The sequence below is a fragment of the Muntiacus reevesi genome, chromosome 14 (genome assembly GCF_963930625.1).
Source record: "Muntiacus reevesi chromosome 14, mMunRee1.1, whole genome shotgun sequence".
In the NCBI taxonomy this organism is placed as follows: Eukaryota; Metazoa; Chordata; class Mammalia; order Artiodactyla; family Cervidae; genus Muntiacus; species Muntiacus reevesi.
The window spans coordinates 40,043,869-40,059,504 of NC_089262.1; the positions used below are offsets into that span (position 1 = coordinate 40,043,869).

At 36.9% G+C, this 15,636-nt stretch overlaps 1 pseudogene; it reads right to left on the reverse strand.

Moving 5' to 3' along the window:
• LOC136146418 (translation machinery-associated protein 16-like) overlaps window positions 1-13,479 on the reverse strand; it is a 46,188-nt pseudogene extending 32,709 nt beyond the window's left edge.
• Between the last annotated feature and the right edge of the window lie 2,157 nt (window positions 13,480-15,636).

Genomic DNA, 15,636 nt, shown 5'->3' on the forward strand with positions numbered 1-15,636 from the left:
AAATCTCATGGACAGAGGAGCCTGGTAGGTTATAGTCCATGGGATCGCTAAGAGTTGGACAAGACTGAGTGACTTCACTTTCGCTTTTCACTTTCATGCACTGGAGAAGGAAATGGCAACCCACTCCAGTGTTCTTGCCTGGAGAATCCCAGGGACAGGGGAGCCCGGTGAGTTGCCATCTATTGGGTTGCACAGAGTCGGACATGACTGAAGCGATTTAGGAGCAGCAGCATTCTTGTTTAATAGAAGTATTGTTTATTTAAACCAATCTGAGTATGGAAATTATAATTGTATTACCTACTTTGACTCTCAAAATGATTTGAGAATTAGTTGTTCTGTTTTTTCATCTAGGCATTTCTTATGCTGTTAATTTTCTCCAAGTGTCTTGTGATTCTTGGTTGTCAGTTCATATTTGTGAATAAAAGACCTGGTCAACTAATATGGGTACCTTGTGTGGGAGTCTTCCACCACTTAGTAGGCTTTTTTCCCTAACAAGATCTGTCTTCTAATGGTAGTACTAATCATTGTTCTATAAATATGGGTAGATGGTTTCAATGTTCAACTTCATCCTAGGTTATAGGATAAGGATCAACACTTCCCCTAATCTCTAGTCCCACAACAAGCTCATCTTTGTTCTTCTACATCTAGGCTCATGATCAGAACCTCTTAAGGATATAATTAAGTAAGTTTCCTAGGTATATTAATAGATATTTTAGAAGCAGCTCTCTCCTTTTAAACTGGGGGTAAATAAACTCCATATCATGACAACCATTTGCTTTGTAATAGCAAGGATAGATTTGTAAAAGTTAATGGAGCTGACTAGCTTTTCCCACAGATTATCCTAAATTAAATACCATGAATTCTGCCCAATAGGCCTGCTGTTGAGACAAGATGGCAGAGTGCTCTGATTTGAGAATAGAATACTTTTACTGTCAAATTTAGTCTTTTGGTACATATAGCTTTATGGTCTGCCAGAATTCTTTTGCTGGTAGGTATTCTCTTATTTTAAATAATTCTATTTCAATGAAATGAAAGGAAAAGCAAAACAAAATACAATAAGCAAAGAAAATCAGATTGTTTGTGAAACTTTTTACTGCTTGAAAAATAGTATCAACTGCTCAAAAATCCTGAGTAATAAACTATTATGCCCATAAGGAGGTTTTACTATACAAGCTGCTTAGAATAACCCTCCTTCAATCAATCCTACATTCAAAAGCCACATGCGCTTCCCAGGAGCTAACTTCCATGCCAATAAATTGACTGCATTCCACTATCCCGGGGTTGGAGATTCTGCCAAATTATCTCAGGCAAGGAATGCTTTGTCAGTGACACTGATGAGGCAACTAGAGAAGCCACCTGTGATGTGAGTGGAAAATCCATGCTTCCACTATCATGTAGAAGGGCGGGCTGTATTGGCTCTCAGCTGTCCTTAAACTTGGCACGGAGCTTGATGGCATTGCTTTCTCTTTGCCAGTTTTCAGAAGGCTAGAGGGCCTACTTATTTTTGACCAGATTTTATACATCCTGCTGCCAGGAAACAGAATAAATCAGATCCTAGGCCCTGAAAACATGATTATACAGGCAGTCTTTGGCCTACAAAAACGTTATTTGTTCCTCAGTTTTATGAAGCTTGGATGCCCTAGACACACATGTCAGCTTTCTAGGCCAGTCCAAGTTAACTCATAATATAGATGAATTGGAAAAAAAAAGAGCCATAGTTAACGCTTAGGTGATGAATTTAGTGATATTTGGTACATCAAATTCTTCTCAGGTCCAAAATTGGGAGGACTGCACCAGCAAAGTGATGAGGAGGACCAATGATCTCCCTAGACATAGAGGGAATGTATCTTCTGAACTGTATCACCACTCTCTCCTATTTACCCTTAACTTTTTGTTAATATATCTAAAAATTAAGATACAAATTTGACTTGTGTCTTCCTTGCTTAAAAGCTTTCAAGAATGTATAGTTTCTATTTCCTGTGACTAAAATGCTCTTCCCAACTGTTTCAAACTCATTTCTTCCCAAGATACAAAATTTTTTGTCAAAGTCATGATAACTACCAAGCTTTGGTATTCCTCTACAAGTATGTTTTATGGGGGGAAAAATTATAAAATCCTATGTTTTTCTGCATAATTTTTGGTACCATGTATAAGGTGCTGTGAATACAAGTTTCTAGATTGAGAAATCACAACATTTTGTATACCTATTTATATTCCCTGAAATAGTGCTCTGTAAATTATATCTAGAAACTATGAATCTACACCGTAATTCTAGCTTAAAAAGAGCATAAGTATTTTACATGTTGTTATATATGATTTTCAAAACTATGAAATTTTAAAACATCATTTCTTCATTGGTTTTATATAATAGAAATTCTAGATTCTGCAAGAAAGTCTATTTTTTTAAGCTGAACTGACTCCTGGATCTGCTTTCTCAGTCTTCAGCTTGCCAGGGATTTGCTACAAAATTCAATTGCAAAAAGGCATGTTTTGACAAATTAATTAAAGGATTAATTATGGACACCCATTCTATAACTTTTGAGTGCCAATACAACTAGAGAAATACTGACTTGTATTCACTTTATAGTTGACTCATTGATGCTAGGGGATGAATTTAGTACAGTAATGAATCTGATTTGCTGATACTCAGAAAATAGCTTTAAAACTATAAAATATGTATAGATATGATAACAAGGTATATATATATTGTTGTTCAGTTGCTAACTCATGTCCAACTCTTTGCAATCCATGAACTGCAGCAGGCCAGGCTTCCCTGTCCTTCACTATGTTCCAGGGTTTGCTCAAACTCATGTCCACTGAGTCGGTGATGCCATCCAACCATCTCATCCTTTGTCATCCTGTTCTCCTCCTGCCTTCTATCTTTACCAACATCAGGGTCTTTTCCAATGAGTCAGCTCTTTGCATCAGGTAGCCAAAGTATTGGAACTTCAGCTTCAGCATCAGTCCTTTCAATGAATATTCTGTTTATTTCCTTTAGGATTGACTGGTTTGATCTCCTTGCTGTCCAAGGGATGCTCAACAGTCTTCTCCAGCACCACAATTTGAAAGCATCAATTCTTCAGTGCTCAACCTTCTTTATGGGTCAACTCTCAGGTGTATGACTACTGGAAAAATCATAGCTTTCATTATACAGATCTTTGTCAGTAAAGTGATGCTCTGCTTTTTAATATGCTGTCTAGGTTTGTCATAGTTTTCTTCCAAGGAGCAAGCATCTTTTAATTTCAGGACTGTGGTCACCATCCACAATGATTTGGAAGCCCAAGAAAATAAGTCGGCTACTGTTTCCACTTTTTCCATGTCTATTTTCCATGAAGTGATAGGAGTGGATGCCCTGATCTTAGTTTTTTGAATATTGAGTTTTAAGCCAACTTTTCCACTCTTCTCTTTCATCCTCATCAAGGAGCTCTTTTGATCCTCTTCACTTTCTGCCATTAAAATGATATCATCTGCATATCTGAGGTCCTTTATATTTTCCCCAGCAATCTTGACTCCAGCTTGTGATTCATCTAGCTGGAAATGAGGTACTCTGCACAGAAGTTAAATAAACAAGGTGACAATCTACAGCCGTGACATACTCCTTTCCCAGTTTTGAAGCAGTCCATCGTTGCATATCCAATTCTATCTGCTGCTTCTTAACCTACAACTAGGTTTCTCAGAAGACAGGTAAAGTGGTTTGGCATTCCCATCTCTTTAAGAATTTCCACAACTTGTTGTAATCCACACAGTCAAAGGATTTAGCATAGTCAATGAGGCAGAAGTAAAATTTTTTTTCTGGAATTCTCTTGCTTTTTCTGATGCTGTAAAGAAAATTATTGTATAGGAACTTGGACAGTTAGTTCCATGAATCAAGGTAAACTGGAGCAGTAAATGGTAAGACTGAACATCAACATATTAGTAATCAGCAAACTGCAAAGGACAGGAATGGGAGAATTTAATTCAGATGACCGTTATCTACTAATGTAGGCAAGAATCCCTTAGGAAAAAATAGAGTAGCCCTCAGAGTCAACAAAAGAGTCCAAAATGCAGTACTTGAGTGCAAATCTCAAAAATAACAGATTTTGGTTCATTTCCAAGGCAAATCATTTAATATCACAGTAATCCAAGTCTATGCTCCAATCATTAATGCCAAAGAAGCTGAAGTTGAATGGTTTTATGAAGACCTATAAGACATTCTAGAACTAACAGCAAAAGGTGTCTTTTTCATCATAGGGGATTAGAATGTAAAAGTAGGAAGTCAAGTGATACCTGGAATAACAGGCAAATTTGGCCTTGGAGTACAAAATGAATAAAGCAAAAGCTAACAGAGTGCTGCCAAGAGAACACACATCTCTCTCTGCCAAGAGAATGGGTCATAGCAAACACCCTCTTCCAACAACACAAGAGACAACTTTACACATGGACATCTTCAGATGATCAATACTGAAATCAGATTGATTATATTCTTTGCAGTCAAAGATGGAGAAGCTCTATACACTCAGCAAAAACAAGACCTGGAGTTGACTATGGCTCAGATCACAAGCTGCTTATTGCAAAATTCAGGCCTAAATTGAAGAAAGTAGGGAAAATCTCTAGGCCAAATTCAGGTATGACATAAATTATATCCCTTATGGTTATACAGTTGATGTAATGAATAGATTCAAGGGATTAGATCTGGTAGACAGAGTGCCCAACGAACTATGGAGAGGTACATAACATCGTACAGAAAATAGTGACCAAAACCATCCCAAAGAAAAAGATATATATAATAATTATGTTTTCTCTTCTCCTCCTCCTCCTTCTTTTTCTTCCCTTTGAAGAAATTACTTTCTAAGAGTACTTTTTCCTTAAGGTGTTATTTACTTTTTTAAAGTCCCATTTGACACTAGTGACATGTCTAGTGAATGTCTGCTTGAGTTAATCTGCATGGCACAGGAAAGAACTTGGAGATTAGCTTTCCCAGCATAGAGGTGCTCTCCAGAGAAATGCAGATTCTCCCAGAGCTGATGTGTTCTTGAGTTCCTCCACATCTGAGTAGCCTGGACCGTGCAAAGCACCACAGGCACCATGGTTTGTAGCCTCACACAGACAGTGTCCTAAATGACAGCTCCCACAACGCATAGAAGGATGATAGAACATCCCCCCACCTTACAATAGCACAACCCAACCAGGACCTCATCAGCCAAACTCTCTTTTCATCAGTCGAAGCCCAATAAATTATTCAGCACTGTTTGGATCACAGGCACACTCATTGAATTCTGCATAGTCTATAAGAAAACAAATAAAATTCTGTAAACTAAACAAACTTTAGGTTAAAGGGTGTCTTTAAAGCACCAACTTAGCTGTTTGAATCTAAATCTTGAATATTTTTACTTCTGTATCCTACTTGTCCAAGTCTTGAAGACAAAGAACTATCTCCTACACTGAAGCCATTTAAAATTTCTCTCCATTCACTAGCCCCTACTGTCTCTAAAATTGTGGTATTCATTCCTAGCTGCCTTACATTAAGTAGGAAAACTCCACACATTTAAAAATATTTCATTCTGATATCATGTCATGAAGAGAAGATACTCAATAACTGTTTCTTTGGATGAACACTAGCATGAAACCACACTGTCATGTGCAGCTTTATGCATAGGAAGGGCCCAGAGCTTTCCGCTGTTCCCTTTGCCATAGCAGATATTTGCCATAGAAGACGTCTCAAGGCAGGGCTAATGTGCCAGCTCATTTCCAGAGTTGAGATGGTAGCTCTTCTGTTCAGTCCAAAGTGAGGAAGATGTATGTAGAGCCAGGAACTATGCAGAACTGAACTCCTCAGCCACAGAATTTTGAATCTTCCATGGCAAGCTAGAGTTTATTTTATATTCTGTAAAAATCACGCAAAGGAAGATAATTTATTTTCCAGTGGTACATTAATTTGCAAAGTAGATGACAAATCTTGTCTGTTTATATTCAATCTTCGATCATGCAGCTCAGTCATTTGGACTAAAGGGTTAATTACCATATTAGCTAAGGTCACATGACCCAGAGTTGCCATACTTTTTAAAAGAGCACTTGAGTATATAGACTGTTGCTTAGAATATATCTGGCCTGTGCTCTGCTCTGCTCTGCCTTGTTGCTCAGTCATGTCCAACTCTTTGCAACCCAGTGAACAGAGGAGCTTGGTGGGCTACAGTCCATGGGGATTTTCCAGGCAAGAATACTGGAGTGGGTTAGTCTGAGAGGAGATAGCATATTCTGCCAGCAATCAGCATGCCAGAAAGTGGAGAGAGTGTTATGAAGAGTGTGGCAGGTTGAAGGCAAAAGTTAACAATTCCTTACATTTGTACATTAAAACTCAATGGAATATTACTCAACCATTAAAAAGAATCCATTTGAATCAGTTCTAATGAGATGGATGAAACTGGAACCCATTATACAGAGTGAAGTAAGCCAGAAAGATAAACACCAATACAGTATATTAACACATATATATGGAATTTAGAAAGATGGTAACGATAACCCTATATGTAAGACAGAAAAAGAGACACAGATGTATAGAACAGACTTTTGGACTCTATGGTAGAAGGCAAGGGTGGGATGATCTGAGAGAATAGCACTGAAACATGTATATTATCAAGTGTGAAACAGATCACCAGCCCAGGTTGGATGCATGAGACAAGTGCTCAGGGCTGGTGCACTGGGAAGACTCAGAGGGATGGGATGGGGAGGGTGGTGGGAGGGGGGGTTCAGGATGGGGAACACATGTAAATCCATGGCTGATTCATGTCAGTATATGGCAAAAACCACTACAATACTGTAATTAGCCTCCAACTAATAAAAAATAAAGGAAAAATAAATAAATTAAAAAAAAAAAAACTCAACATTCAAAAAACTAAGATCATGGCATCTGGTCCCATCACTTCATGGCAAAATAGATGGGGAAACAATGGAAACAGTGACAGACTTTATTTTCTTGGGCTCCAAAATCACTGAAGATGGTGACTGTGGCCATGAAATTAAAAGATACCTGTTCTAAAAAAAAAAACCAAAAAAACAAAAAAAACACAACTGTTGTTTGGAAGAAAAGCAATGACCAACCTAGACAGCATATTAAAAAGCAGAGACATTACTTTGGCACCAAAGGTCCATCTAGTCAAAGTGATGATTTCTCCAGTAGTCATGTATGGATATGAGAGTTAGACTATAAAGAAAGCTGAGCACCAAAGAATTGATGCTTTTGAACTGTGGTCTTGGAGAAAACTCTTGAGAGTCCCTTGGACAGCAAGGAGATTCAACTAGTCCATCCTCAAGGAAATCAGTCCCGACTATTCATTGAAATGACTGTTGCTGAAGGTGAAACTCCAATACTTTGGCCACCTGATGTGAAGAACCGACTCATTGGAAAAGACCCTGGTGCTGGGAAAGATTGAAGGCAGGAGGAGAAGGAGACAACAGAGGATGAGATGGTTGGGTGGTATCACCGACTGAATGGACATGAATTTGAGCAAGCTTCAGGAGTTGGTGATGGACAGGGAAGCCTGGTGTGCCGCATTTCTGGGCTCACAATGAATTGGACACAACTGAGTGACTCAACTGAACTGAAATGCATTCATAGTATCAAAGTATGATGGTATCATTTTACTGAAACCCTCTTTCAAATGTATTATTGCAATGTAATATAAATGCATTATTACATGTGATAAATGCATTATTACACATAAAGTGTATTATTACGCATTTAACTTTGTGATCAAGTGAAATTCACTTTGCTTACTATACTTGCATTAAAAAAGTACTCAAGAGCACCTTATTACACAGTGGCCATTTCCCCACTAAAAGCTTATATTTCCACAGGTAGAAATAGTACTGTGACCTAGAAGTAATTGATAACATATAAAATCATCATAGGTTTCTTATCAATAGAATAAATGTAGTTAGCTCTAAATGGCCCCATATTAGCTTTCTTCAAAATTTACATAAATACATTTGATTAAGGGAAGTTTGAGATCCATTAAGTTTAAAATATCTTAGGGATAAGCCATTTTGAGAAAGATTTTGTGATATACCATTCCAAAGGTAAACACTGTCTCAGTCATGGTTCATTTTCTCTGTACTTGATCCACTGGAGCAAAGACTGATGTAAAAAGATGGAAAACATGGGGTATTGGTTCCAGTATAAAATAATACTTTCACAAGTTTAAATAGACATTTGATGTAGCAATCCCAATATTTATCTCCAGGCAGTTCATTTGTACCATTAATTCTTTATCTCATTTTCCATTATCCAATTTTTGTAACATTTTCAATTTTCTTCCAATGTACAAGTTTTCTACTCCTTGGAATAAAAGCTACATCTACAGCCTTTACATCACTCTTTTCTCTTGTCCAATAATGAGCTCTCTAACATTTTATTTAAGGTTACTTTATTGTCTCCAGAAGTCTTCACACAAAACAAAACAAAACAAATTTGTTCTCAATTAATCCTACTCTTTCAAACATTAAGTATCTCCCTCTCAATTATACCAGCTAAAAAAGAATTAAAAAATAAAACCTCTTTTAGTTCATATACCACTTCTCTGTGACTCAATAGTATCTATGTTCTAATTAATTTTCTGATAGAATAATTTCCTTGCAGTGGAATATATATCAGCTGTGTGTGTGTGTGTGTGTGTGTGTGTGTATGCAGAGGAATTATGAATCCATTCCCTCCAACTTTTAGGCATATTGAAAAAAACCCAGTTCAGACTCTGAGAACTTCTGGATGTACATATAAGATATATACAATTTGCCATGTATTATATATAAATGTATATAATCTACTATACATATTTATACATAATAAAATGTAAAGTATGAGAAGTATATGATGTGAATCTGATACCACATTTCAATCCTCCACATATATCTGTGACTTAGGAAACTGCCTCTACCCAGGGATTGAAGTTCTTGTATCTTTTTAAATCCCCTACATCATTCTTCTGCAGTCTGAATTATCTTGCCAGAACACACACTTCTTGCTACAGTACACTTACTATTGATTCATTTGACAAAAAACATTTATTGAACCCCTGTATGTTTGAATCTCTATTCTGTGCCAGGTTTTGTGCTAAGTATAGCAGAGCCAGACAGCTTCAGAGGGCTAATAATCTCATGAAAAAAGCTACTAACAAACAAGAAAATAATTTATGCAGTTCGTAGGGTTTTGTTTTTTCTTTCTTATTAACCACAAAATGTTAACACAGCACTGTAGCTGTGAAATTCTAACCTGAGACCTTTGTGTTCTGTAAATGCTGGGATGATGGTTGTAGAATCTACTTCTTAGAAACTGAACAAAAATCGTATATTTAATTGAATAAAACCATGGTTCAGTTCAATAACATCCCTCAGCCACAGTGGCCTGCAATGATAAAGATTAATGGAATCAATCACAATTTTACAATGGATAACAGAGAACAGAATCAGCAAATGAATTTTTTCAGCAAGACAGAATGGCCTGAGCTCCCCTGAGACATTTAAGTTGGTGACCCTAAAGAAAAGAAAAGGGTCATAGCAACTCTTGTACTGTACAACCCTCCTCTGTCTAAGCAAACTTCTTCTTGTTCCTTGGTGTGTGGTGGGTTAGGTGTTTTCTCCTTTGCACATGAAATGTTGGCTAGATAGTTTGTAGTTTTGTAGCCGAAGAAGAAGGTGACTGCCTTCACTTTTCACCTCCAATGAATCCTTAGGAGAGAGATTAAAAGAATAAAAAGAGGTCTAAAATAAGTTCTTCTAAACTTTCTGCTATTTTCCATCATTAATGGAGTTTCAGGTTTAAAGATGAGGCCAGATTAGCCATGAATATTAGCCACAAATATTAATTATGAGTGAGTAACTCAGACTACATTGAAGAAAGGGAGTAAACCACTAGATCATTCAGGTACGACCTAAATCAAATCCCTTATGACAAATCCCTTCCTATACAGTGGAAGTGAGAAATAGATTTAAAAGACTAGATCTGAGAGAGAGAGAGTGCCTAATGCCTATGGATGGGAGTTTGTTACACTGTACAGGAAACAGGAATCAAGATCATCCTTATGAAAAAGAAATACAAAAAAGCAAAATGGCTCTCTGAGGAGGTCTTACAAATAGCTGTGAAGAGAAGGGAAGCTAAAAGCAAAGGAGAAAAGGAAAGATATACCCATTTGAATGCAGAGTTCCAAAGAATAGCAAGGAGAGATAAGAAAGCCTTCCTCAGTGATCAATGCAAACAAATAGAGGGAAAGAGTAGAATGGGAAAGACAAGAGATCTCTTCAAGAAAATTAGAGATACCAAGGGAACATTTCATGCAAAGATGGGCTCGATAAAGGACAGAAATGGTATGGACCTAACAGAAGTAGAAGATATTAAGAAGAGGTGGAAAAAATACACAGAAGGACTGTACAAAAAAGATCATCAAGACCCAGATAATCATGATGGTGTGATGACTCACCTAGAGCCAGACATCCTGGAATGTGAAGTCAAGTGGGCCTTAGGAAGCATCACTACAAACAAAGTTAGTGGAGGTGATGGAATTTCAGTTGAGCTATTTCAAATTCTGAAGATGATCCTGTGAAAGGCTGCACTCAATATGCCAACAAATTTGGAAAACTCAGCAGTGGCCACAGGACTGGAAAAGGTCAGTTTTCATTCCAATCCCAAAGCAAGGCAATGCCAAAGAATGCTCAAACTACCACACAATTGCACTCATCTCACACACTAGTAAAGCAATGCTCAAAATTCTCAAAGTCAGGCTTCAGCAATATGTGAACTGTCAACTTCCAGATGTTCAAGCTGGTTTTATTAAAGGCAGAGGAACCAGAGATCAAATTGCCAACATCCACTGGATCATCAAACAAACAAGAGAGTTCCAGAAAAACATCTACTTCTGCTTTATTGACTATGCCAAAGCCTTTGACTGTGTGGATCACAATAAACTGTGGAAAATTCTTCAAGAAATGGAATACCAGACCACCTGACCTGGCTCCTAGATATCTGTATGCAGGTCAAGAAGCAACAGTTAGAATTAGACATGGAACAACAGACTGGTTCCAAATAGGAAAAGGAGTACATCAAGGCTGTATATTGTCACCCTGCTTATTTAACTTATACGCAGTGTACATCATGAGAAACGCTGGGCTGGAAGAAGCACAAGCTGGAATGAAGATTGCCGGGAGAAATATCAATAACCTCAGATATGCAGATGACACCACCCTTATGGAATAAAGTGAAGAAGAACTAAAGAGCCTCTTGATGAAAATGAAAGATGAGAGTGAAAAAGTTAGTTTAAAGCTCAACATTCAGAAAACTAAGATCATGGCATCCAGTCCTATCACTTCATGGCAAATAGATGGGGAAACAGTGGAAATAGTGGCTGACTTTATTTTTCTGGGCTCCAAAATCACTGCAGATGGTGATTGCAGCCATGAAATTAAAAGATGCTTACTCCTTGGAAGGAAAGTTATGACCAACCTAGACAGTGTATTGAAAAGCAGAGACATTATTTTGTCAACAAAGTTCCATCTAGTCAAGACTATGGTTTTTCCAGTGGTCAAGTATGGATGTGAGAGTTGGACTGTAAAGAAAACCGAGCGCTGAAGAACTGATGCTTTTGCACTGTGGTGTTGGAGAAGACTCTTGAGAGTCCCTTGGACTATAAGGAGATCCAACCAGTCCATCCTAAAGGAAATCAGTCCTGAATATTCGTTGGAATGACTGTTGCTGAAGCTGAAACTTCAATACTTTGTCCACCTGATGTGAAGAGCTGACTCCTTTGAAAAGACCCTGATTCTGGGAAGACTGTGGGCAGGAGGAGAAGGGAATGACAGAGGATGAGATGGTTGCATGGCATCACCGACTCAATGGATATGGGTTTGGGTGGACTCCGGGAGTTGGTGATGGACAAGGAGGCCTGGCGTGCTGCGGTTCATGGGGTTGCAAATAGTCGGACACAACTGAGCAACTCAACTGAACTGAACTTCAGGCTAGTGACATCAAATTACTGTTGGGAACATACTATTAATTAACCGCCGAAGTGGGGAAAATAAAAAAAGTAACAAGTTTTTCTTTTGCTGACTATCCACCCAAGTCTTGATTATTAAAAATCAGAAATCCAAGAGTATATATGAGTTTAATCCATAGAAAGATAAGACCATGTACAAATGTAAATAAGTTTTCTAAAATTTTACTGACGGTTATACAAACTTGGTAAACACATACACAGTATTTCAAAAAAGAGTTAGAGTTTTTCTTGATGTTCATTAATTCTGGAAAAAAGAGAAGAATGTGGGTTCTGGAATGGGGACGTCATGAATCCTGGATACCTGGTAAAATTATTAACAATCATTGGCCCCAAAGTAAAAGGATGGAAATTTCAGAACATATGATAGCAATAAAATGGATTTCCATTTATCCAAAATAGTTTCAGTGCCGTAACTATTTCTATTGTTTGAAAATATGACTTCATTAATTCTAAATTATATTTACTGCCAAATATATCAATAGCATATGAATTCCCTGGATTCAAAAGGAGAAAAAAAGCCACAAATTTGAACATGATATAACAGCTATCAAAATATTTGTAGAATGCTTATGAATGTTATGGCCTCAAGCTCTTCACTTTTGTGCAATTTCTAAGGTAGAATCTTGGCTAAATGTGTGAAGTCATTGAACTATATCTGACTTTCATGCACTGATACTTGCATTCCTTTACATTACAAAAAGCCTTTAAGAAATAAGAGGATTAATAAAGTCATTTATGTTTAAATTAAATGATTTCTGTAACATGCATATTCATGTTCTCTAGAAACAAAACACAAGCTTAAAACTTGCGTCTTACATGAAACAATTTTTTGACTGAGTTAGTGATTTCCTGTCTCTAAATGCATATAGTTATTATCTGCAAAAAATGTTTCCTTCCTGGAGTTCCAAAGCAGTATTTTGCACATTCACAGGGAATTTAAGTTAAGGATAACACAATGGAGTTTCATCTAGATAGCGAATGGTCAGAGTAATCCAGTCTCAGTTACTAACCCTCTTGAATTTAAAATGTCCCCAAGATATTGCTGCTGTGGTTGTTGTTATCTTAAACTTGGGCTGAATTTTTATGTCCATAGCTACATAAATGAAAAAATTTCTTATGTAACAGATTTTTGGAGAGATGAAAGAGAAAGAGAAGAGAGAGAGGATAAAAATAGTTAAAGGATAAAAAAAATCAAACGAATATCTCTTTTTCCTTTTTGAAATGTGTGAATATAAACTCACACACACAAATATATCCATCTACATACTCAAACATACATATACAGTCATATCCACATTGTCTTATTCAATATCCTTCTAATTATATTATCTTTACAGTATGGATTGATGAGCAAAAATAGGAAAAAGATTCAGAGCAAATAATCATATTTTCTCTCTTGAACTCAGCTTCTTTGTGTTCTGTGCTTCCTTACCTGACCTGTGCTTTCTGCTCCACCACGCATACCCCGCAGTTCATTTACAACCTTGACATTTGTTGAACATTCTCTCTACACCCTAATAATTTAGTTCCCATAATGTAGCTCTCTTAATTTGTGATAGGCTCAAAATATTAACCATAATTTTATATCAGCCAGGTATGTTAATTGGAAGAGAGAATATCAGTCGTTTCACTCTATTCAAACCCCTCCTTGCTAAGTAATACCACAATGTAGTACAGAATATTTCTATATATAATTGCTTCAAATTTTACAGATGGCCTGTGTCAGGCACTCCAGCATTATTTACCACTGTTCTGTTGGGAAAATGTTATTATTCACATTTTACGTACAAGGAAACTGAAACATAGGAGGTTAATTACCTGATCTTGATTCTGACCCAAACTCTAACCCTGGTGTTAGGGTAAATAAATCTATTTTGAAGAGAGATTTTAATTTAGTTGAGTCTTACCCTGTAACACTTGTCTTTTCCACTATTACATGCCCTACATTTTTTGAGGCATCAGTCACTAGCTTTTAATTAAGTGTCAGGTACATTTATGGGGAGAATAACAACATTTACAGAATAAGATATAGAAACCCCAATACAGAGTATTCTGTGTACAAAATAGAAAAAGCACATGTATGCCTGAACTGTCTGGTCCCACTGAGATGAATTATAACAACAACTCAAATATTTAAAATAGAGGCACTGCACAGTTTTCCCCTGTATCTACCAGTCACCAAGTCATTCATATTTTCTCACAATCAATGAATAAGTAGTTTTAGTTAACTGACAATACAGTGGGAATGGATAACTAATGCTCTGAGATCTTGTTTACACCTGGATCCAACATTATGTCAGGAATCATAAAAAGCCAGTTTTCTTGACAGTTCACTTATTTATGTTGGAGGTCACCAGAAGTTTGTTTTTCCCATAGATGGTTTTATTACAAGAAAACTACCCAATAACGCTTAAGGTCCTAGACTTAAATTTTGAGATAAACTTGTCATTGGAATAATGATATGCTGAGTGCTCCAGTGACTGAAAATGCCTGAAAATCTCAAAGAATATATAGATACACACACACACACACACACACACACACACAAGAATATATAGGCACAAAGGTTTAGCAGTACAAAATCTATGAAGTGGCAATTTCTCCATTTCTAGGTTAAGTTCATTTTGTAATTTCAGAAATTATTGACCAGGATTTCTACTTAAGTTTGAAAAGATATACTAAATACATTGATTCCATAAATTCGCATTTTTGCTTAAGGTTTCTGTCCCTAAAACCAAGGAAAAGGAGGTTATTTGATTAAAACTCAGTCACAGTGAATCAATGTAGCTTTGATCCATTCTCTGTATGTACCATGTTTTTTCATTTATTATTAAAGAATAGCAACTAAGGCACTGATGTTTGGGAGAATGGGTGGCATAAGGAGATAGAGAAGCAATTTATAAAAATGCCTATCTTCTCTGAAACAGAAGGAAATAGAGGCCTACTGTTTTGTTTTAGAGAGACAAGTAAAGAAAGTAATGGGGATTTTCCTTACACTGTTTCTATTATCATATATTCTTACATTTGACCCCCATTAAAGGGTGCTTACTACACATGGTGGTGCTAGAGGTAAAAAGCCTGCCTGCCAGCGTAGGAGACATAAGAGGCACAGTTTGATCTCTGAGTCGAGAAGATCCCCTGTAGGAGGAAACGGCAGCCCACTCCAGTATTCTTGCCTGGAGAGTCCCATGAACAGAGGAGCCTGGCGGGCTACAGCCCATAGTGTCTGTCAGACAACTAAAACAATTTAGCACACACATAAATAAGATAGTAAATGTACAAAAGGGCTATGAAGTAGGTTTTATTATCTTTATTTTAACAGATTAGAAAATCATGATCATACTAGTTGCCCAAGTTCATTCTGTTAATGAGTGCTGGAATTATTAATAGTATTAGAACATCAGAATGATCTGTGTTGTCTTTACCACACAACAGAAAACAAAGGGACATAAGGGGACTTTGAGGGGAAATGGGTATGTTAACTATTCAGCTGTGGTGAAAATTCTATGTGTATATACACAGGTCCAAATTCATCAAGCTATTTTCTTTAAATATGTGGTTTATTGTATTAAATTATACCTCAATAAAGTTATTTTTAAGTTCAAAAGCATGTATTTTG